Genomic DNA, 24,455 nt, shown 5'->3' with positions numbered 1-24,455 from the left:
ATTTGCATAGGATTGAATATTTCCATGGCACTTGTAGTGCTTACATATTTATGAGTTGACTTCCTGATATCTTGTTGCACAGGTGCCAAGGTCTGTACAAATGTCCCCCAAACAACCCTTTCATTTTAGGGCTTTTCCAGTGCAGAGTGTGAATTTTAGGGTGAAAGGTAAGGGATTCTCACCTGTTCCACTTTTTTTTTTTTAGCTAAGGATGCCATCCTAAAAGAGAATGGGTCTCTTCCTTCTGGAATCAGAGCAGTGCTTTTTTGCAGGGATTGTGCAGAAGCTAAGTAATTAATTAGTGAACAGGATTTACATGCTGCTCCATCATCAAAACCCCTTAAGAGGTATATAGGCATGTTTCAGGCAGCATTGCACCAGCAAGCATTTCCACGGCGGGAACAATGCTTTCACAACAGCCAAACCACCAAAGTAAACCGAATTGCTGGGAAATGCTGCTTCGCCACTTCCTACCTCCACCATCCCTATTAGCGCAACCACTGGGTTTGGTGACATCTAGATGCCCAACTAGCGAAATGGGAACTCCTCCCCCGTCACCATCAGTACCTATAGGCATTTCTGATTGCTTTTAAAAGCAAATTATTATTTTTCTAATTGCAATGGGTGGGATTTGCCTAACAAGTTTCATCAGTGCAAGCCCTGTGCCAGCAAAATGGGGTTTTCCCTCCCTCTCCTACCCCTTCCGCAGTCCCAGCACCCACCCAAATTGGTTCCGGGGGTCAGGAGAACCCCTCACCCCAAAAAGCACATGGGGCGGGGAGAGAGAGAGAGAAGAGAGGGGATTGTTCCATCTGGAAAGCTAAAATGCTTGCACTGAGAGGATGTTCATCCCAGCCTTACACTGAATCATGGTAGGTGGGGTCTCACCATCTGTATGTTTTGTAGTACACCCACCTGGCCTGTCAACAAAGTATGTAATCTTTTTACAAGAAGCTTTAAGTTTCTTTTTGGGGGGGAGGGGTGTTGAAGGAAAGGAAAGGTGCAGGAGATCCAGGGCCCAACAGAAAGGCCTTGGCCTTAGGCATCCAGGGCCACACATTAATAACATTCATGGCTATTGGCCCAAGTTCTTTGGGAGCAAAGCCTGCATGGTTCTGGTACATATTACCTGACTAATACATTCAAGGCCTGGCTCCTGACCTCATCCCTTGTAGTAATAATAACAATGACTGATGTGAAGAGAGGAAGCAGAAGTCATGAAATGGTTTGCTTCGCACCTTTCTCTCCTATGAACAAATACACAGTGGAATTATTGGCAAGGATTAATCTTTGATCTTATTAGTCCCTGCTTTTCCATCTGCCTTGAATTTGCAATGGAATTCCTCACAACACCACTTTATTAAGGACATGACACCGCCAATCTGTGGAGAAAAGCTGCAAATTTTTTTGGGAGGCGGGTGTTTTCTCTTTCCCCAATAAATTTTCCCTAAGAGACAAAATTCCCGTTGCTAGACATATGCCAACTTCTGTTTGTTAAGTGGGCCTTGTAACATAAAAGCCCAACGGGAAGGACTCCTCTAATCATGCATTCTAGCAGGGGTTACAAAGAGAAAGAATCATTTTTCTTTAGTGCTGTCTGATCGCTGCAATTTACTTGTAAAAAATAATAAAGGTAAAGGTAAAGGTACCCCTGCCCGTACGGGCCAGTCTTGCCAGACTCTAGGGTTGTGCGCCCATCTCACTTAAGAGGCCAGGGGCCAGCGCTGTCCGGAGACACTTCCGGGTCACGTGGCCAGCGTGACAAAGCTGCATCTGGCGAGCCAGCGCAGCACACGGAACGCCGTTTACCTTCCTGCTGGTAAGTGGTCCCTATTTATCTACTTGCACTTAAGGGTGCTTTCGAACTGCTAGGTTGGCAGGCGCTGGGACCAAACGACGGGAGCGCACCCCGCCGAGGGGATTCGAACTGCCGACCATGCGATCGGCAAGTCCTAGGCGCTGAGGTTTTACCCACAGCGCCACCTGCGTCCCTAAAAAATAATAAAATAAAAATAATTATTATTAAATTATTATATAATAATCACACTATAATAATTATAATTAATAATTATTAAAAAATAATAATAATCTGCAATTGGAACTGCAGAATGAATTTGAAGTTCAATATTAACACTGACGTAGGTTGCGACAAATAAAAAATTAGCACAGCAGGATTCACTGAAAAGAAAAGATGCACAAAGCGCCACGTATTTGGGTTAGCAAACTGGTTAAATGTTTGCTCAAAGTGCATCTGGTTTTGCAGTTACCACTTCCAGTATGGCCTTTGTTGGTAGCAAGGCTTGGATGTGCACTACATATACATCCAGCTCTCCCAAGATACTGTTGTTGTAAGGAAAATACAGGTTGCAGCAGTTCTCCTGGGTGTAGCCTCTGCAAACTAGTCTGGCTGGGGTGGCTGAATATAAGTCATTATGAAACAATAGACAGTTGTTATCACCTCAGAAGGAATCCCCCAGGTCTGTGCAAAACAGAAGTTACCAAGGTGACTGGAATGGGTGTGAGGTGATGGGAAGGAGGTTTGGGTTTTTGACCAAGGTGTGCTGGGAAGAAGAAAGAGGAACAGAGCAGCTGCTGGAGAGGCCAGAACTCCATGGCGGGGCTGGAGGACCAGAACCATCTTGGCTGCTGATTGGAGAGGCTACAACCCAGAGCCAAGCATGGCTTCTTGCTCTAGATTCAAACTAGCCGAAGCCATGAGAGAAACAAGAAGAGACCCTTTGGACATGACAACGCTGTAAGATTTGCTACTCCCTCCACCTACACACTCAGGTGTATATATGCAAATAAACTAGATATCTTAAAGCCACTACTGTCTCCACCATGTCTTGACTCTCAGCAGAAACGCAACACTGGGATGAGTGCCTCCAACCCCCTGGAATCTTGCTACCGGCCAGCCGAGGTTGGGGGTTGGCGTACCACATTGGTAACAATACAGTGGTACCTTGTTTCTCAAATGCCTTAGTACTCAAACAACTTGGAACCCTAACGCTGCAAACCCGGAAGTAAGTGTTCCGGTTTGCGAACTTTTTTTGGAAGCTGAACATGCTCCGTTTTGAGTGCAACAATTCCATTTTGAGTGTTATGCTGAGGTCTGTCTGTTTTTGCCATTTATTTTGTGGTTTTGTTTTTGCGGCTTTTTTGGTTTTTTTTGTGACTGTGTGGAACCCAGTTCAGCTACTGATTGATTGTGTGGCTGCAGTACATTGTTTATTGCTTTGATTTTATGGATCAGTGGTCTTGTTAGATAGTAAAATTCATGTTCAGTTGCTGTTTTAGGGGTTGTTTTTAAAAGTCTGGAACAGATTAATCCATTTTGCATTACTTTCTATGAGAAAGCGCGCCTAGGTTTTGGAACTCTTTGGTTTTGGAACGAACTTCCAGAATGGATTAAGTTTGAAAACCAAGGTATCACTGTATTAATTGCTATGATGATGTGTTCCCTACTGTTGCTGTCTGTAATTAGATATTGCCCTGACATAACCCTGCCTGATGCTTTCCTTCTATTACCTTACTTCTCCCAGTATTAATGCTGACATGGTCTAGGTGGGGCCTTTTCTGTCTACTGCTTCTTCATCGTCTGCAGCTTCCTGGCCTGCAGCAGCCCTGTATTATCTTGAGACACGTTCTTTTGGCACAGTTCCTGGTGCTCAGTCCTTGATGCCCAGCTATGCAGGCCCATCTTCCTAAAGGAAATATTGTCAGAACATTCATTACAGGAAGAACGATGAAGCGTAGGTAGCCCATTTCCCCAGATCAGTCCCTGTCTTCTCACCTCCCGCTTCTCTGGTTTTCCTTCCATGGTGAACTCTTTAGGGAAGTACTTTTAAAAAGAAAGAAAGATTGGCTTCGAAGAAGAAGATTCTGCTTCTCACTGGCCTTTCAGCACCACCATGCTGTTAAATATTTGCCAGTAACATACTTTCTTTTAACAAGTAAATAAAGGGCCGTGTGAACTCCCCTCTGGGGCCACGTGCTATGGAGACCCAACTAGGAAGATCAAGATTGCTGACATTGAGAGGCAAGAGCCCTTTACACCCATTGAAATGTGTGTAGTCTAAATACAAGGCAGCAGGATTGTATGTGCCACCCCTCTCCTGATCACCATGCGTTGATCAGTTTTGCATGTTCCATATTATTGCCTTCTGTGATTGGATGCTGCCCTGATACAACCCTGCCCAACATTTGCCTCCTATTACCTTCCTTCTCCTATGCATAAGAAGCTAGGTTCTTTTCTGACATAATCTTCATTCTCGATTATTTTCCTGTCCACGGGAATTCAAAGACGAATGCACAAGGTCCCAAGTAGTCTCCTATCCAGGCATTGGCCAAACCCTGACTGGCTTAGCTTCAGCAAGGTGGCTGCATCACATGTCCTCAGATTATGTACTTGGGACATTTGAAAGAGGACAGGGAAGCCACTCTTGCATTGGGAAGATGGGGATGGTATCACACAGGCATCTCTGGGATTTAGGGCTTGGATGAGCACCAGAGGCATATCCACCTCCCTCTTTAAAGCCTTCATGCAGACATCCTAGGATGTGTCTTAGAAAGGAGTCTGGAGCATAGGAAATGTGCTCATTTTATTAATGTGGCACTAGCATGATAATATCATTTCTAAGTGTACCAGGGCAGAGAGATGTATCTGTATATACAAAAAAGACAAGGAGTTGCTGTTGTAGCCACCAGGGAAGATCAATTGTATAAGCACGGCCCTTTGGGTAGAAATATGCTGGCAAAGTCAGAAGAAGCAAGGATACTAATGGGTACAGGGGACAAGGGACATTGGCAGTGGGGCAAAGGATTGTTCGTCAAACTGATATTCATTGTCAGGCACAACCATCAGAACATTTTGGAGCTGCTGTTCACCAGCAGCTGATTCTGCTTGAGTTATGCCTGGACTCTAGCCTGAAACTAGTAGATGTTGGGGGTTTTAGATTGTGCATCTCCACCAAGCTATGTCCACAGGAGGGACCTCCAACATGGCTATCAGACCTGTAAAAAGACCCTTGGACATCAGTAATCTAGAGCAGGTCACAACTTTTTGGTCTGGCTTCCTCTTTTGTCTGAATGTCAAGGGAACTCAGCTTGCTGCTAAACCCTTGCCACGTCTGTGGTATGGAATGGTTTTATTTATTTATTTTAGAGCATTTGCTCAGTTTCATCCAGACTGTCAGTGGGAGGGAATTAAGCACATCCTGGAGCTTCAGGTTGGTGCAATTAATGTGGATTAAAGCCCTCTGTCAGCCTAGCGCAACAAGGGACTTTTTGCAGTTTGGAAAGTGATGAGGAAATATATTGAAATGGAAGGATGAACAAAGGATTGACCCGAAGGCATATGAACGCCCCACAAGAAGATCAGGATGAATGCAGAATGATTTCTCATTGTGGCATAACCTCCCCACAAACAGAATAAAGGCTCAGCTCCAGACATGGTATAACTGCCATGGAAGCTTTGTGTAAGCAAATCAAAATGAATGCGGAATGAATTGGTCATCTGGAGGTGCCTTTATTTCTGTGTCTACTTTTTCAGCCTTGCCTTGCTTTTCACCCTAGAGCTCATTTATTCCCACTAATTGTGTAGGGGAAAGGGTCTGGAAAACTGAGAATGTGTTTGTGAATGATCCTGGCAAAGTGGAGGTGGGGAGCCTTCTCTTACCAAATGTGTGTGAGTTCACATTAATGACATGGAGCCTGTTATCACTGAAGAGTGCAAGGCTCTTGCGAACTACAAGCTTGTGCCCTGAGAGAAGACACTTGCTGCACCGAGAAAGGCAAGGAGCAATGCCCAGTGGATTGCTATACAATGTGGCAATGACTACTGGCTAATGCCGCATCAGAGCTTTCAACTTGCAGCTGACACTCTGAAGAAGCTCTTTTTTGCCCAAGCCTGGGTGGAATTTGACCTCATCTTCAGCCTGACAAAGATCAACATATTGGATCAGGATGCTGCCAGCACTACACACATATTAGTAGTAATAATAATAATTTTTTTTAATATAAATTTATACCCCACCCATCTGGCTGGGTTTCCCCAGCCACTCTGGGCAGCTTCCAACAGAATATTAAAATACAATAGTCTATTAAACATTAAAAGCTTCCCTAAATAGGGCTGCCTTCAGCTGTCTTCTAACAGTCTGGTAGTTGTTCTCTTGACATCTGGTGGGAGGGCATTCCACAGGACGGGTGCCACCACCAAGAAGGCCTTCTGCCTGGTTCCCTGTAACCTGGCTTCTCACAGCAAGGGAACTGCCAGAAGGCCCTCAGTGCTGGACCTCAGTGTCCGGGTAGAACAATGGGGGTGGAGACGCTCCTTCAGGTATACTGGACCGAGACCATTTAGGGCTTTAAAGGTCAGCACGAATGCTTTGAATTGTGCTCAGAAATGTACTGGGAGCCTATGTAGGTCTTTCAAGACCGGTGTTATGTGGTCTCGGGGGCTGCTCCCACTCACCCGTCTAGCTGCCGCATTCTGGATTAGTTGTAGTTTCCGGGTCACTTTCAAAGGTAGCCCCACATAGAGCGCATTGCAGTAGTCCAAGCGAGAGATAACTAGAGCATGCACCACTCTGGTGAGACAGTCTGCAGGCAGGTGGGGTCTCAGCCTGCGTACCATTGGTGACCACATGCTTGAGATGGTAGATGATATTGAGCATGCTGCTTTGTGGAAGTGAGTCGTGGGCAACTTACACCCACCAGGAACGATGCCATATGTACTGCATCAGGAAGATTTTGGTCATCACATGGCAGGATAGAGTCTCAAGCAAAGATGTGCTCTTCCAAGCCCACATTTCCAGCATGTTCACACTTATGTCTCAACAGTGTCTGTGCTGGCTGGGTCATGTACATAGAATGGAAGATGGCAGGATCCCCAAGGATGAGCTCAATGGGGAGCTCACTTCAGGCACTAGGCCTGCTGGCAGACCAGCTCTGCTACAAAGATGTCTGCAAACATGACATGAAAGCTGGCAACATTAACCTCACCATGCGGGAACCCCTTGCAGACAACCACAGTGCCTGGAGACAAACAGTCAGGCCATGTATGCACAGCAATGACCAGAGGAGAAATGACCACTGGGAGGAGCGCAGAGAGAAGAAACGCCATGATGTATCTCCACTAGCAAAACCTGATACCTTCATCTGCAGCTCCAGCTGCAGTAAAACATGTCTCTCCTATATTGGTCTCTACAGCCACAGCAGGTGCTGTAACTACCCAATAGTTTGATTTTATCCCCGATGGCACACTCTTCCTTTGTCTCTCGAGACAGACGGATGTCAACAACAGTGTGTGTGTGTGAGTGAGAGAGAGAGAGAGTAAAATGGCAGCTTCCCCATGCAGAATTTGGAAGACATTCAACAGAGCAGTTGCTCTCACATATTCTGTCACCACCGCAGATGGGCTCTGCTCACACGAGAGAGAAAGTATATCATTAGCACTGCTGAGTTTATCAGGGAAAGAGGGCTTTCAGCTCTTGTGAGCGGGTCATAGGAAAGACGTGCACCAGACCAGACAATGTGGCCAGCCCACACGCACTCCAGTCACTTTGTCTGGACATTCAACATTCAACAAGGTCGGGTGCCTCTCTGCCTGTCAGACTGTGAAAGGCAACAGTGGGAACTGCTTGCACATCAGCATTTGACAGAAATTAAGCCATATGACTACCAATGTCAGGGTATTCCTTTTTCTTAGCTCTCAGGCAAAACCCAAGGGGCAGATTTTCAGGAGGCCTAATGTTAGAAGTACAGTATCAAAAGCTGTCAATTTTCATCTGAACAGTGAATCAAAGGTCATGCCCTGGAAACAGAGGTATTGCTAGCCTAGAATGCCCAAGGCTGTGTGCATACCATGTGTTCAAAGCACATTTTCTCTCTCTATAAGAATTCTGGGAACTGTAGTAGACGCCTCACAGAATTATAGTTCCCAGCACTTTTAACAAACTGTTGTTTCCAGGATTCTTGGAGTGAGCTTTGCATGTGCTTTAAATGTATGATGTGTTTGTAGCCCTGAGTCTTTTGCACTTGGCTCTGAATCTCCCACTCCTTTCCTCTTTTTAAACTTAAAAAATTCTTAATTCTTTAAGAAACTTAAGAATGCCTGAGACTCCATCCACCATCATGTCTGCCCCGAAGAGGACAATACAGGAAGCTGACTTATCCCAAGTCAGACCAGTGGACCATGTAGGTCTAGACTGTCCACTCTGACTGGCAGTGACTCTTCAGGGTTTCTGGAGGGGATGTTCCAAGCTCTACTTATTTATATGCCACTTTTGGGCCAAAAAGGCCCTCAAGGTGGTTCACGAAGACTAACCAGGGACCTTCTGCATGCAGATGATCTTCCAGTGATCTATGGTTTCTCCTTTAGTAAATTTGTTTTATGCTGAGCCTGTGCCACCAATCACTAAAATACCTAGAAATACCTAGAAGTGCTTGTAAATCTCACAGCTCCCATTTCAGTGATGTGGATGGATCTTGAGGAAGCTGATTTTCACCTGCTAATTGCCAGACAACTAGGGTTGCCATATTTCAAAAAGTGAAAATCTGAACACAATCCAAGCTGCTGCTGCTGCTGCTTGCTTGCTTGCTGCTGCTGCTGCTGCTGCTTCTGCTGCTGCTGCTTCTCCTTCTTCTTCTTCTTCTTCTTCTTCTTCTTCTTCTTCTTCTTCTTCTTCTTTACTATTTTGGGGGGAAATCTCAAAACAACAACAACAACAAAAACACTTACCATATGTGCTACCAGATATTTTAGCTGCTTTCCCAAAATTCTGCCCAGACACCATTTTTCAACAGACAAATCCTGTCTATGTCTGGGAAATTCCAGACCTAGAAAGACAACCCCTTTCTAAAGGGTAAGTGTGGGTACCAAATAACTCTGGAGCTGTGCTCAGGAACCCTCAAGGGATTCATTACCTGGAGTGGCATCTGTACAAGTCCCTGGCCTTAATTCTTGATTAGAAGGTCCTTGATATTTTAAGTTCCCAAACACAGGGATGGGACACTGTGCTGCTACGTTAGACTTCTAAAAAATGAGACTGACAAATATCTCCTCTGGCCTTCAGAACCCTTACTTATGAGCTGACTTTAACCAGCTTAGGCACAAGTGGACTGTAGTTCCTGCAGCCAAGGGATGGCCTCCTGTTGACCCTGGCTTCACAGCGACACTGAAGTTGTGAAAGCTGGCTCAGTTGTTCGATGCTTGTTCTGCTACAGCCCCTGTGTGTGACCTTGAGAAAAATGACTCAGTCTCACAGGGTTTGAGGTTCTGACACTGGATAACACCTCTGCATTGCTGAAGTCTTGAGAGGATATTCACATGCTACTCAGATCACAGTTATCCTAAAAGTATCATCAGTATTAGTAGATATTATGTGGGCTGTAATCCTATGATTATTTGCTTAATTCAGTATATGTTTTTAGGACTGCAGCCTTATATGGCATCATCAATGTACTGACACCTTTACTGCAAAGCATTCAAGCAAAGATGGGTCCCCGCCCCGGGGAGCTTACAATAAAAAGTTTGGCAGGACATAGCAGCATGCAATAATAAATTTAGGCTAAATCTACATAACCCTGAATAGGCTTTCAGAAGGAAAGCAGCATAGTAATTCTATCAACCACCATCAGAAATTACAGCAAAATAGTTTCTATACAGAATGCAGCACAGAAAGGAGAGCACGAATTTTCCGCTTCCCCAGAGATCACTTTTCATTCATGGATTTCCAAAGGTGATAAGAGCAGCAAAGGGAGACTTAGGACAGGATGGTGTTGAGGGCAAGTTTAGAGACGTGGTTGGTGCCCATTAGGATTGGCAGGGAGCCCACCAGTAGGCAGAGCCAGAGCCAATGATGGGCAGAGAGCCAACTCACACCAGTTATGTTCCCCATCCTCCTGCCTGCTGAGTTCTACAAGAGGCAACTCTGAGACTAAGGGGGATGAGGAGGAAGCTGAAAGGAGCTGCCATTCTCAAGACTTGTTGTAAGGAAGGAGGTAGGCAAGTGGGGGCTGGCCGTGGGCAGACTAAGGTGGGGGTGGGGTGCCCCATTTGGCCTAATGAGCCAGCTTCTGCTGTTGTAGGAATGTTCTCCTTCTCAGACAGAAATTATGGTTTAAAAATGGTAAGGGCACAGTGCCTCTAAGCATGTGAAGTGTGCCTCTTGAAGAGCACAATCACGTGTCTTATTTTATATATACACATTATGGGAAGTAGGTCCAAACGTTTTTGTTGTTATTTCCTGACCCCCACTTCTAATTCCTGAATCAGACACTAATCAGACACTGGATTTAGCATGTTAAAATACAGACCAGGAGTCAGCCTAGCAATAGCCTGCTAAATATGAGTCCTTAGTGGGACAAAGGGACAGATTCTGTGCCATAGGGCAAATGGGAGGGGGCCCTCCCTCACCTCCCTCACCTCCCTTAGTAAGAAAGACTAAAGTCTTTGGAGTAGTTTTTAGAGTTGGAAGGAAAGAAGTTCTTTTGAGGATTGCAGTTGGGGTTGATGCAGGCTGGAGGAAAAATAGTTGCACACTGTTAAATGCGGCAAGCTGAGATGAGGGACTGAGGGCCATGGCTGATTTTTGCTGGCATCCAAGATGGTGGCCATTGGAGAAGGAAGAACTTTTTGGAGTGTGATGCTGGGAGCCCTTCCACCATAGGTTCAGGTTGTATATATGTGTAAATAAACCATATCCCACAAAGACACCACAATCTCTGCTGTGCCTCATTTCCATATGAATCCCAGGTAAGCACGTGGACCCCTGGAAGCTTGCACTGCTTGGAGATTGGGATGGCTTGTAACAATATCAATAAGCTTAGAGGATGAGCCTCCCCTCTCCCCAAACTTGGCCTTCAGCATGATTAACCTTTACCAAGGGAGATGCTAGTCTTAATCAAAACTTAATCAAGAGAAAGACTCCCTGTGGTGAGAGGCTTCATGCCAGGCCTGCCGAACAATATGAGGCCCACACAGGGCATCCTTCTTGCAATGGTTTCTAACCTGCTGTAGGATGGTTTCATTATCAGAACAAAAGAAGCCGCTTCCTGATGCAACAGGTGGGAGAAGCCTGTGGTGATTACGTTTGTGAGTAGCTGTGGCAGGGAAGGGCTCCCCGGATAGCTTTACTCCCTTAAGGGGAATCCTGAGCACTGCTGCCACATCCCTTCCATCCCCAAAGAAAGCCTAGCTTGTGAATGACTCCCTTTCCCTCTTACTGAATTGCTAGCAGCATTCGGGTCATTAGACACACAGCAATATCCACCCATCCCTGCCCATGGCCAGGGACGGGCTTGACATCTAGGTCCCTTTTCCTTCTTTCTGTCCAGTCACTGTGAGATGCACACCTCCAGGGTGGGGAAAAGAAAGGAGAGAGAGAGAGAGAGAGAGAGAGAGAGAGAGAGAGAGAGAGAGTCTCACTGTGTGTGTGTGTATGTAAAGCAACTGTTATAACACTGCCCTGTATCTAGGAAACCAGGCTGGGGAATAATCTTGTTTTGGTCCTGAGAGCCATCGCTGAGCAAGAGTCATTCTCAGCTAGATCACCTGCATCTCATACAGGTGTCTGTAGCATGCTGAGCATCCAGTTCCCTGCTTGGGGGACAAAGCACTGGTTAGTGGGCCATGTGACTCCAGGACAAGCTGTACTGTTTTGGTACCGCACAGACATCCCAGAACTGGGACATGCTTCAGCGGCATAACAATAGCACAGCTGTCACATACACGTAGATACTCTCCTCCCTCTCCCTCCCTCTTTCTCTCTCTCTCCCCCCCCCCCCCTCTCTCCCTCTCCCTCCCTCCCTCTCTCCCTCTCGTTCATAGCCTGAGCCCTGAGACTTCTTTCCCAGATCACTCACCAGGGAACCCACTGCATTTGTGAAATTTCTGTTCAGGGAAGCAGTCAAGAAGGAGGACTGGTAGCCTGGCAGCAAACCCTGGGGTGCCATTTTGCACATAATCAGCTCTCTCTTGGCTGGCAAAGGCTGTTCTCGTTCCATAGGATCAGATCAGGACAGCAGAACGGGAGCGCGAGGCAGGTGCAAAGTGTGCCTTGGAGACGTCACAACCCAATGCCAGCAGCATCTGTACCAGATCACAATGTAACTGACTGCAGCGTGACTATAAAGTGTTGATAGTTACTCTCCAGTTTCAGGACATGGCACCGGTCCGCTTCCTCTCCCAGGCTCACATTCAGCAGCAGGTCAAGCGCAAAATGCCCTTTGCCATTCATTCTGTGGCATTTCCTCTTATGGGAACCAAGAGCTGCACCACTTCATACTTGAAAATAGCAAAAAGGAGCAGAGGGATGGAACAGCTACCCAGAGTGGCTCATGGGTGTGTGTGTGTGTATGATGGTTTTCTCTCCCCCCCCTTTTTCCCCCCTTTTCTTTTTTGAGGGAGGGTGGGAAGAGAACCCTGGTGTTACTTTGGATTTCTGATCACTTGCAAACTTTTACTATGAGTCTCTTATTGATTGTGCAGCTAGAAACAAGACGGTGGTTTCTTCAGACCCCCTTTCTATTGCACATTTATGATAGTTTGTGCTCATGCGAGTATCAGGATGCTTATATGTGATTCTGCTTTCAATACTGTTTGCCCCTGTAAAAGCTTTGGGGCAGTCATACTGCCTGTAGCAGCTTCCCATGGAAAACCAGTCCCTGTGCATATGCCAAATGTTCTGGATATTTGCTTGCCCCGCTTTTGCTGCACTGCAGTGCCTCTCCAGATGAAAATAATGCAGTGACATTGGGCAAGTATCACAGAACAACTAATAAAGTGGACTGGTGTGTGGACAGTCGAATATTAACCCATCATTAATGCATTATTATGAGTCAATGGCATGTTGCAGAGTACACCAAGAAACATAGAAGAAAACACCCATCTAGGGGTGAGAATCTGGAGGCAGCTGTGGGTTGGGAGAATAGCTATAGGGAGCTTAGCAAGAAGGCATGCCATTGTAGGAGGAATGCTTAATCTGAAATAAACACACAAATCCTTCTCCCCTTAGTCTGAGTCTTTCTCTATCTGGAGTGCCTGCTGTTTACCAACTTTGACATCCTATTATTTAATCTGAATGGCAGATTAAGTAACCTCCCAGGGTAACAAAATGTCTTGAATTGACCCTTCCTATCTAGGCATGAACTTTCCGACTTTTGAAAAAACACTGTAAATCTTTTGTTCAATTCAGACATACATCTAACAACCAGGGATTAGCATGTGTGTATATGCAGACATGTAGTCACAGATGCACATGTGTGTTTGTATTTCTTTGTGGTTTTTCTGGTAGTTTTTATTTCATGTTTTAAATGCTGCATACAGTGGTACCTCGCAAGACGAATGCCTCGCAAGACGAATGCCTCGCAAGACGAAATAGTTTTTCGTTTTTTGAGTTGCTTCGCAAGACGAATTTCCCTATGGGCTTGCTTCGCAAGATGAAAACGTCTTGCAAGTTTGTTTCCTTTTTCTTAAAACCATTAATACATGCATTCCTATGGGAAACCATGCTTCGCAAGACGAAAAATTTGCAAGACAAAAAAACTCGCAGAACGAATTAATTTTGTCTTGTGAGGCACCACTATACTCGAATGTGGATAGTAGCTATCCTAACACCTCGAGCTTATCCACACTTTGCTTGACTGGTACTTTGATCATATGGTGTACAGATTATTTCCTCTGGGCCCGAGAGCTTTTCCCATTGTTTCATAGCTGTGCCTTGAGAAAATCTGATCTTACCTGCTGAACTGAAGCTTGGTCAAGCAAAATATCTCTTTGGATTTTCCGCACATTTGATAAGATCTGATTTCAGCAGGTAAGATCAGGTTTTAGTAAGAACAAGAAAAGCTCTTGGACGGGGGGGGGGGAGAGTTAATTGGAACACAACATGAGCAAATTATGGATCAAGCAAAAGTGTGGATGAGCCCCTTTTGGAGCTGGGCTAGAAAACTGAAAGATAGATACCAATGTCCTGTCTGAGCGTTCTTAATGCCAGGCTCTCTTGCATTTCAGAATAGACATCTACAGGCTGCATGTTGCAAGATACTTGCCTCTTAGACATTCTGAAGCTCAAGAGTTCCCTCCCACCATCACTGCCTTCCCACTTTAGTCAAGACTCTATGATATGTACCAGTCAGGAGGCCAAGGGGCAGTGCAAAAGCAGCAGGGAGAGGAAGTACCACACTTTAAACCATATTTCCCATGGGAGTTTTGCTGCGCTCAGTCCCACCGAGTGGTTTGGGTCACTAAACCTGGGATGAGTTATAGTTTCCCAAAGGAAAAGCTTTGCTAAGTGGGACCCCAGGCCTCAGCCAACCAATCCCCTTTCCAGAATTGTTGAGCAAAAGGAATGTGTTCCCCTTGTGTGCTTTGGTTTCATCCGTGGGGGCCTCCCAAGCTGCTTGCGCCGCTGGATCCATGTAGCAAGAGAGCATGAAAAGATGAAAGACCCTTTTGCTCTGACTTCCTCCTCCCCCTTCTTGATCTCTGGGACCTACAGCTTCCCTACAGCAGAGAGCAAGGCTTTCCCATGGTCAGAGAGGTCAGCATTCCTGCCTGGGCACTCACAAAGAGAGGAATGTGGGGAACGCACCTGAGAAATGAGCAATTCCTTTCATTCCAGGAGGCGACATGCAGAGACATATAAAAGCTGTCCAAAGCAAGCTCAGCTCCCCTTTGCGCAAGGTGGGAAGAGCTGCTTCTGCGAAGCACTTTGGAAAACATTTAATAGGAAAAGGAAATGCCGCGAGATCCATTCCCTCTAAACTCAGAGGGTGAAAATGCCCACAGCTTCTCAGCCGAGTCTGTTGTGTGAATTGATCAGTCCCCACCCATGCTGAGGGCCTTTCCATATGGCTCTATCAAAGTGTGGTCCAGTTGCATAGCAGTATTTTCTTTCTTTCTTTCTTTCTTTCTTTCTTTCTTTCTTTCTTTCTTTCTTTCTCTCTTTCTCTCTTTCTCTCTTTCTCTCTTTCTTTTTTTGCAAAGCAGTCTTGCAAAGCCCTTTTCAATGACTATAGAAGGATCATTTCCAGAAGGGTAGCTGTCTTAATTTGCATTGCAGCAAAAAGAAAAGAAAAAAAGGACAGTGCTCTGTAGTGGTTAGAGCAGGGGCTAGAAAACTTTTCCAGCATGGGGCAGGTCCACTATCCCTCAGATGTGAGGGGCCGGACTATATTTTGAAAAAATAAATGAACAAATTTCTATGCCCCACAAATAACCCAGAGATGCATTTTAAATAAAAGTACACATTCTACTCATATAAAAACACCTGATTCCTGGACTGTGGGCCAGATTTAGAAGGCGATTGGGCTGGATCTGGCCCCTGGGCCTTAGTTTGCCTACCCATGGGTTAGAGCGCTGGACTAGGACCTGGGAGCCTAGGGTTCAAATCTCCACTCAGCCATGAAGCTCACCTGGTGGCAGCGGCGTAGCGTGGGTTGTCAGCACCCGGGGCAAGGCAAGTAATTTGCGCCCCCTAACCCGTGGATTTGCGCTCCCTAACCCTACAAATCTATGCCTATGAATGATGGTCCCTCTCTCTCTCTCTTTCTCATATTCCAATTGATTCCCATTTCCGCCGATCGATCCCCGAAGCTCTCACCCAGCGAAATTCGTGCGTAATTACGCTTCGCCATCCCTAATTCTGCCGCTTCCACCGGGAAATCATGACGGTGCGTTTCTCCTCTCCAAACTTTCCCCGGCCCTTTGCCGGCCGGTGCAGCCCTTTTGGCTACGAGCTCCCCTCCTTCTCTGCCCGCTTCCGACCCCACCTCCCCGTCCAGCCTCCCTACCTCCTGAAAAAAGGCGCCGGCGCCGAGCAGGACACCCCTGCGGCCATCGGAGAGAGGCGAGGCCGAGGGAGGCAAGCCAATGGGCGAGGCGGGGGTAGGTGGCCACGGGGGCGGGCGCTGCCGCAGTCCTCGGGTGGGCAAGGTAGAAGCAGGCAGAGGCTGGCAGGCTGCTCTGACAATAGGGGCGGGCCCAGGGCACGACGGGGCTGGGCCCTCTGGACTTGCGCCCCCCCCAGATGTTGCGCCCGGTGCGGCCGGCACCCCTGGCACCCCCCACGCTACGCCACTGCCTGGTGGCCTTGGCCAGTCACCTACCTCACAGAGTTGTTGTGAGCATAAAAGCAGGGGGAGAAGTATGCATGCCACCTTGAGCTCCTTGGAGGAAAGGTGGGATATAAATACATACATACTACAGGGAGTTTTGTGCACCTTAAAGATGTAACAAATTTTATTACAGCACAAGCCTTCAAGGAGTTCCAGCCGATCTCATAAGATGCATAGAATGTGATCCTCAGTTGTCAGGGGGTAATGAGTGTGAAGGAGTTAAAAATGTAAACGTTGGATACAAATGGCAATGAAATGCAAATGTACAGCCTGAGACCATTCAGTTACTGTTTAAATATATGCAGCATGACTTCTCAATGCCTGTTGCTGAGCCATGATGGTGAAGGCTAACCACCTCTGACAACAGTATAGTTGGCTTGTGGTACAATGAGGTGATCTTAGTCACTGATCATAACAGTATCAGTGGTCTTACGGTTCCCCACTTTAGATCGCTATATCTATCAGCAGCAACAGAGAATTTGTGAATCCTGATGGGGAAAAGGAGCATCCTGAGCATGTGCACTTTGGCATTTTTAAAAAAAACGACTTCAAGCATGGTGCCTTCAATGACGACAGGAATGAAATGGAGTTTGTGTCTCCTGCACTGATGCTAAATGCAGCCTTTTGGGAATAAGCCCCATTCTGTTTTGGAGAAGGATGGTATCGTTAAAAATAATAAAAGGAGCATCTGTAACCATATACCTACTTGGCTGGCTGACCCCTGACTTAGCCCTGAAACAGGTGTGGGGAGTCTGTGGCCCTTCAGATGCTGTCAGATTATGACTCCCACCATCCCTCATCATTGGCCATACTGGCTGGGGCTGATGGGAGTTGGAGTCCAGTTGCATCTGGCCAGCCACAGGTTCCCTCCCCTCCCCTTAGAGCCTGGCTTAAAGCAGAGCAGCTTCTTATCTTCCTTCCCACCCTAAAGGATAAACAAGGGAGCAGCCCCTGAAATGGCCATTCTCTGGGCCTGCTGGGATTCCTTCTCTGGAGGGAGGGGCTCAAAGCCAAGGCGAGAGGCAAGCACTTACCACCAGTGCTATATGCAAGCTCCTCTAGAGATGCTTTTTAGGACCGCTACCTCTTTTATAAAGAGAAGAGGCTGATCTCAGAGTGGGGAAAATGTTTTCCCTATCTCGCACTTGCTGACTGTTCGACTGCTGAGGTCGAACTAGAGAGAGAGAGAGAGAGAGAGAGAGAGAGAGAGAGAGGAAGCAGCCACGGCAGATCGCCCCTCCTCTGTCTCCTCCACACACCCACCCTATGCTCTCCACCCCAATTGCTACTGGAGTCTGGGGTTCCTGCACATGACATCATTTCCCACCAATCACAAAGGGCCATTGCTTCAATGACTGCAAGCTGGGGGCCCCACTTTCCCCCTGCTCATATCCAATACAAGTTCAACGGCATGCAGTGAAAACTGACCCGTCCCTGATCAGAGAGGGGTGGAGGCTGCTGGTGAGCTTCTGGTGCGGAGGGCTGTGTGGCGCGCACAACTGCACAGCCCCAGACAGCTGCCAAGGCCCCTGCGCAGGAGCAGCAGGAAGTCCATCTCTTCCCGCCAGTGATTTGCCTACCCACGCCACCGTTTCCCAAGTCTTTGCTGTAGCTCATGCCTTCTATCTCATGAAACAGCAAGCATCCCATAATTGACAGCCACTCCATCCTTTCCTTAGGTAGGATGCTAACAGCCACAGAGCAAAATGCCCCTGTACAAATGCACACAAATGCACACCATCGAGCACAGATGCATATGTTGGGGTGGGGGGGAACCCACTCCTTTTGCTGTGCTCTTTTCTTATTTTTCTTTTATGCCCATAAACCAAAACCCAGCTCTTGCTACATCTGTGCAACCAGCTCTGCTGATACAGGAGAACTGTATCCTGATACATCGGAACACATGGACTTCCTGGGTATCCTTGGTCAAGTCACCTGTCTGTCTCATATACTCACTGTAAAAAGGGGAAGTTATTGACCAATATTACTGTGTGGGAATCATAGAACCATAGAATTGCAGGGTGGGAATGGTACCCTCAAAGGCCATCTGATTCAACCCCCCGCAATACAAGAATCTGTTGGCATAAGTCTTTCTTGAGAGACAATGGAGTGCGCCTCTGAGGGTGAAGTCAAACTGCTGCATTAGCAGTACTGAAGTGACCTCTTTGGGGTGCAAGTCTGGACAGTGTGTATGGAGGTCCTGGGTGGCCCAGACAACAAGACCCACCCCCTCAGCCTTGCTTATGTGGTCCAAAGGAAAGCAGAGTAATACATTTGGCACCAGCTTGGCTGCAGGAGTTGCCGGAAGGAGGCATACAAGGCACCATCCAACCATCTTAGGGAGTCCATTCTAGATTTGTGTAGGGTTTACTCCTGAGCCTTTTCTTCTACTGAAGATATCCTGCAAGGCAGCGGAGGTTTAGGATCAGAGTTTTCCTAGATGGGCTACCTTCTCCGGTTGATGAGCCCCATCTGCCCCTCATTTCCCTCTACAGCAAGTGCAGAAACCGCCTTCTTGACCATTGGACCCAGTATTGGTCTTGTCTGCTCAATTCACCAGAGCCTGTCTTTGTATGCAGGGGAATACCCTAACCTCACCAAGGGTTTGAGCTCCACTAGCAACCCTCATCTGGTTTAGTGGGCCAGTCAGGGACGCGGACTTAGAAAAAATATTGGGGGGGGGGCGGGAAAGCTCATGAATAATAAATAAGCTCATGAATATGCAAATAAAGTGGCTCCGGCCCTAAATAGGGCAAGCCACACACCCCCAGCCAGCCGATTGGCTGGCTGGGAGGTGTGGCCAGTCGGGATTCCCCTGTTCTCGCGGGATTTCCGGCAGTGCCTCCGATTAGGGCGCGCGGCTGGCTGGCTGGCGAAGGAGCAGGTGAGGAGGAGGCGGGGGACGGCGGCGGCGCTCTGCTGGAAGGGCGCCCGCCCAAGATTATTGGGGGGGCTGAGCCCCCCCCAAAATTTTTTTGAGGGGGCTCAAGCCCCCTCAAGCCCCATGGAGTCGGCGCCTATGGGGCCAGTCAAAGCTGTTCCCAGGGTGTGGCCACTGTCACCTGCTGACAACTTCTAGGATCTACAAGTGAGAGCTGAGTGGAGGGTGGGGACCAAAGGTGGACAAACTACCCCAGAAGGACCATGATGTGTCCCCCACCAGAGACACCACCCCTCCCCTAACACCCTATACACCTCAATGCAGGAATCACAGCTAAAGAATCCCCGTTGTAGTGAATCAATAAATCTACATAACATTTTGCATGGTAAAAAATGCTGTGTAAATAAATAAGACTGGAAAAGAGGAAGGCCATTCTGAGATGGGTGGCGCTCAGCGTTTACTGTGCAAATGCAATCTGCATTTTCCTATTGAACTTTCATTTTCAACCACCTGTAGCCTGTTTTAAGTGGATATGATATTCCAGTTTTCCCTTCTAGAAATATTGATCCAAGCTATGCTTTGTTTTGATTTGTTTGGGTGAAATTCCCTGAGATCAAAGTTAGTGAGGTGGGGTGTGTGTATGTGTATCTGTTACTCTAGCACAGCACTTGATGCTGACACTCTGATTTTCTGCATGGGCAGAGTCTATCCCATTGAAGAAGCTGACCATATCAACATGCTAGCTGGCTCTTTCTGAATGAACTCTGTTCCTAGCAATTGAACCACTCCACTGTCTAGTCTCCACTGAACAGGCTGAGCCTGGAGTGGCCGTGCGCTCAAAGGGGGGAAAATGAATGGGCAGGCAAGGGGAAAGACAGCTAGACCCAGAGGCATCTAGGAAATGTGGAGCTCCCTGTGACATTGAAGGGGGAAGATGCTGGAATGTAGCCGGGAAATGTTGCATGAAATCCAGGCTTAAGGCTTGATGACTGATGATCAAACAGTCACTATGATGAGATGTAGGAGTCAAAACTGGCTGCTTCCCTTGGGAATTCTCCCAGTGAAACATAATAAAGCATGGTTTGGACCAGTTTTTCATCCAGAGACAATTTTTTTTAAAGTGTCATATATCATTAAAACAGAAAAGTGTAAAATAATACGCTTCTTATTTACCTGTAAATCACAGACTTCATCCAGGCAGGCTGACAGTCCAGCAGATTAAGAGCGAAGAAATGAGTTCTTCACATTGCCATGGAAAGGTTTTCATCTAGAGACATGTATGGAAAGACTGGGACTTTTCTGGGAAAGGGTCTGGCACAAGGCAATATTGAGCGAACAGAACCCAAAGAGAATGTAGGCTTTCTGAAGCCTCAAACTACTGCTGATGGCCACTGCAAAGGGAACTGTCAGATATTTGAACACTGTTTGGAGCAGACTTCACCAACATGGTGTCCTCCAAATGTTTTGGACTACAATTCCTATTGTTATAAGAATTTTAAGGTCATATATTAAAAAATTAAATGTTCATAACTGTATATATAAACCACATGTCTGAAACCCCACAGATTAGGTCCTGAACAAATTGACCTCAAATATTCTCTGCAAGGTCAAAGTGGGAAACCTCCCCATTATCTTTTCCCTCGCAAATCCTGTCTTAAGGGCATATTCAAGATATGAACAGGGTGTGAGCCTGTGACCTGTGACCTAGATTCAGGAATTAAGTAGTTATCATAACAAAGAGCGGCCAAAACCAAGATAATGCAATCAGGTAACTTGCCAGACAGGAGATAAACAACGCACTCAGATTTCTGTTGTAGACCGCCTTTTCTATGATGTAGGTATGATGTGTCTGGGGGGTCGTCTTGGGCTACACCCCTTCAGTGATATATATATGATGTTTCTGGGGGTGGTCTTTGACTCCAGGGCGGGCAATTTAAAATGTCTATATAAGGGCGGGCACACCTTTGTTCTGGGTCCTCCTCCTCTCTCCTGTGTGTGGAGGAGCACCCTGTTGCAACAGCATTAATAAAGATCAGGCTTACTAGCTGCCTTGCTTCTCAATATTCTTTGTTTGGCCTCTGTTATTTTCTCCTACCAAGAGAGAACCTAAAAAGAGGACTCTATATGGGCTCTTGGGTACCCCATAAGGGAAAAAGAGCAGTTTTTTTCTTATATCACTATCATCTCCAATCTTGATGGCACCTGTGTCACAAAGTATATGCCTGAACCCACATCTGTGTGCAGCACACGTGTGTATTCATTCACACAATACCAAGAGGTCTGGGATTTTTTGCTAGAGTTATGATGCATGTCCGCTATGAATTTGTGTTTAGCCCCAGTCCCAGGTCCTCAATAAGTTCTTACACAAAAGAAATAAAAAACACTTCTTGTATTGTATGAAATGAAATTGACAGAATGTATAAATGTGCACGACACATACACACCTTGATCTAAAGAGTGAAATAATCTCTACTCTCAAAAGCCTACAGAAAGTGAGTGTGACAATTTTGCCACAGAACCCACACTAATGGCAAATCAAAAAAATGAAAAATGGAGGGTAAAGGGTAGTGGGTATACCTGTCCTTAAGGCAAAGTGTGTGTTGGTTCTTTGAAAGTGCCGAGTAAGTTCCTTGTTTGAGCTTGGAGAGCTAACTAACCTTTGAAAATCTAGGGGCTATGTACTAATTTTAGCCAACGCATAGACAAGTAGCTCTGTTGGTGTACCAAGAGACGCTTAACTTCCGGGTCATGAATTCGAGCCCCACATTGGACAAAAGATTCTTGCATTGCCAGGGGTTGGACTAGATGACCCTCATGGTCCCTTCCAACTCGAGAATTCTATGACTATGATCTTGACTAATGGAGAAAGGAGGCAGCCTTTGAGATGAGCAATCCCTATAATTCCAGTATTTCTATTGTTTCTTCCCAGAGTTCCCTACCTATTTCCCATTTTGTTTATTCTGCTTATTTAAAAGTTGAAAGAATATAATCCTAGTGAGGAAGGACTAAACTGGTTGCTTCCTGTCGTAAAGTTATTTTTCTGTTTATGCAACCATTCTTTAACAGGAGGTGTTGATTAGATTTTACTGGTAACTAGATTACATGTGCTGATCTTTATACAAGGTATTAGGAGCTCAGGATATCTCCTCAATGCCTTCCAGGATACGTTTGAGATAAGACTGGTAGCAGGATCAAGAAAGTTCATAATGGGGATCTCCTGTCATGTTAAGGTATGCCAACCTTTTTACACATGCCATTATCTGCAGTGACACACTCCTATTCACGTGTGGTTGATGCAGGCTGGTTTGGAATACATAGATCGAGTACAGGGACCAAGGGAGCTTTTACTGGACACATGTTAAAAGATAACAGCTGCCCAGACTGGGTCAAACTGATTCTGTGCTTCAGCCTGGAAGCTTTTCTATGATGTTCCCACATATATTTATTTCTCTGCCGAACCTCACACTATGAGTGAGCTGACCTAGATTGCTTCTGGGTCAGCTAGAAGGCAATATGATGAACTGACTTTCAGTGCTCAGATTGTCTGAAGAGCAGCAATGGGGGTCAATCTGACCCAAGGCAACGTATTTTTTAAATGAAAATTCACAAGATGCAGTCTGCTAAAACAAAACTAAGAGCCTTGTGACACCTTAAAGACTAACAAGTGCCATAATGCATACGTTACTTTAAGATGCAATGAGATCTTTTTGGTATATGTGTAAAGGTACTTTTAATTAAGGGACACAGGTGGCACCGTGGTCTAAACCACAGAGCCTAGAGCTTGCCAATCAGAAGGTCGGTGGTTTGAATCCCTGCGATGGGGTGAGCTCCCGTTGCTCGGTCCCTGCTCCTGCCCACCTAGCAGTTCGAAAGCACGTCAAAGTGCAAGTAGATAAATAGGTATCGCTCCGGCGGGAAGGTAAACAGCGTTTCCGTGCGCTGCTCTGGTTCGCCAGAAGCGGCTTAGTCATGCTGGCCACATGAACCAGAAGCTGTACGCCGGCTCCCTCGGCCAATAAAGCAAAATGAGTGCCGCAACCCCAGAGTCGTCCATGACTGGACCTAACAGTCAGGGGTCCCTTTACCTTTACCGCTACTTTTAATTAGGCCTGGCACTGAGCACAGTCAGCCCATCCATTAGAAAAATGTGTGTCTCTCAGAATGATGCTCTGCAGCTGACATCAATCAAGCTCGTGTCTCTTAAGCCTATACCTGTTTCACAATCACAGCTCCAGCCTAGTTTGATTGGTGCTTTTGCTGAACTTAAGGTAGGAGGAATATTTCTTTTTTTGTAGGTGGCATCATCAATCTACATAAAAACAACTGACTCCTGTGGCACTTGGAACTTTAATACTTTCCTCTTTACTTTCTGAACACCATGCTGCTGTTGTTGTTGTTTAGTTGATTAGTCGTGACTGACTCTTCGTGACCCCATGGACCAGAGCACGCCAGACACTCCTGTCTTCCACTGCCTCCCGCAGTTTGGTCAAACTCATGTTGGTAGCTTCGAGAACACTGTCCAACCATCTCGTCCTCTGTCGTCCCCTTCTCCTTGTGCCCTCCATCTTTCCCAACATCAGGGTCTTTTCCAGGGAGTCTTCTCTTCTCATGAGGTGGCCAAAGTATTGGAGCCTCAGCTTCAGGATCTGTCCTTCCAGTGAGCACTCAGAGAGAGACCTTAGACCTAAAAACTAATAAGGAGGAATGACTGCTGGGAGGAGCACAGAGAGAAGATACGTCATGGTGCATCTGCAACAGCACAACCAGATGCCTTTATCTGCCCTAGCTGCAAGAAAACATGTCTCTCCCATATTGGTCTCTACAGCCACAGCAGGCGCTGAAAGCTTTCCACAGTTTGACTTCACCACCAAAGGCACACCCCTCCATTGTTTCCTGAGGCAGATGGATAATGGCAGATGGATAATGGTCACTGGATGCATTACCTGGCTAGTCTGGGCCATTTTTCTGAGAAGGGAAATACCTTAGTTCTTGAATCCAGGTCACAGGCCTACCCTGTTCATACACTAAATATGCTCATTTGGAGAGGTTTTTCCAAGATATTCCCTTCTGCAGAGGAATATTTGGGATCATTAAGAGTCAAGATGGTTTCAGGATTGCTCTCCTGTACTATTTCAGACATGTGGTTTATATACTTATGTATGTGTTTTTACCTTATGCACTTATGAAAATTCATTTCATGACACCTTAGAATTCTTATAAAACACCTATTGAACACCATCAAATATTTATTTCATCCTATCTTGAAAGATGGCCCATTCCTTCCAATGTATTGAGGATTTACTGTGATTTGTTTGCAGAGAGGTTATACATTGTTGCATGAAGCAATTGTTATCTAACACTTTCCAGTGCATTTTCTATCACTCCATCCTTATTGCCTAAAGCCCAGTTTTCTGGGGAAGCAAGTTTGTCACACAAGAGACCCAAATCAATGCTA

The sequence above is a fragment of the Podarcis vaucheri genome (genome assembly GCF_965113315.1).
Source record: "Podarcis vaucheri genome assembly, chromosome: 6".
Taxonomy (NCBI): Eukaryota; Metazoa; Chordata; class Lepidosauria; order Squamata; family Lacertidae; genus Podarcis; species Podarcis vaucheri.
Note: the sequence above shows the minus strand (reverse complement) of the source record.